Genomic DNA, 801 nt, shown 5'->3' with positions numbered 1-801 from the left:
GGGGAGGCAAAGGACCGGTCAGTGATGGAGCTGCTGCCATGACAACCCCGGGAAGTCAGCCTGCGCGCCGCCCAGGGATGCTGCCGGCCAGCCCAGCCGGCGGGGCTGGGAGGAGGATGAGGATGATGATGCTACCACCACCGCCGCCGCTTCCCCTGACCCCCCAATACCCATCCTACTACCGCCGATAAGCCCTGCTGGAAGCTGAAAAGGGGGGGGGGGTTGTTCTCTGGCACCCCACCATCTTGCATCCGGACATCCCCCACCACCTCCATCCATCCTGCATCCCGCCTGGACCGACCCGGCGGTGGGGCTGGAGGAGAGGAACCGCTGGGAGGCTTTCCCCACTCTGCCTTTTTGCCTCTAACTCGCCTCGGGGGGGTGGTTTTTGGACTGTTTTTTGGTTTTTTTGGACTGCCCCCCCTGCTCCGCGCTGCGAACTCGGGGGGGAGCTGGGGGGGGTGCACCCCGGCACCTCCTCGCCCAAAGTGAGCCTCGGACTGCTTCCCGGGAAGAGCCGGCTCGCCCAACGTCCAGCACCTTTGCCACTTCTCCTCCTCCTCCTCTTCTTCCTCCTCCTCCTCCTCTTCCCCACCCCGGCCCTCCCGGTCCTCCTCCCTCACCCAAGGATACCGGGGACTCCCTCCGGATGCCGCTGGGCAGGCTCAGCGCTCGCAGCCAGCCTTGCCGGGGGCTCTCCTGATCTCCGTGGAGCTCCTCATCGCTTGCCCCGGTGGTTTTGCTCCCCCCCGTCCCCACATACACCCATCCTTTCCCCCCCCCAACCCCTTCCCCATCCTT

At 66.3% G+C, this 801-nt stretch overlaps 1 protein-coding gene across 1 annotated transcript in view; it reads left to right on the top strand.

Moving 5' to 3' along the window:
- The first annotated feature begins 6 nt into the window (after window positions 1-6).
- Window positions 7-801, top strand: part of LOC106887812 (protein CEPU-1) — a 264,886-nt gene continuing 264,091 nt past the window's right edge. The window contains exon 1 of the mRNA XM_014941558.1: window positions 7-733. The gene's annotated coding sequence lies outside the window, so the exon portion shown is untranslated. The remainder of the gene's footprint in view (window positions 734-801) is intronic.

Source organism: Calidris pugnax, unplaced genomic scaffold, assembly GCF_001431845.1.
Source record: "Calidris pugnax isolate Ruff unplaced genomic scaffold, ASM143184v1 scaffold97, whole genome shotgun sequence".
Classification (NCBI taxonomy): Eukaryota; Metazoa; Chordata; class Aves; order Charadriiformes; family Scolopacidae; genus Calidris; species Calidris pugnax.
This window is presented reverse-complemented; position numbering and strand designations above follow the sequence as displayed.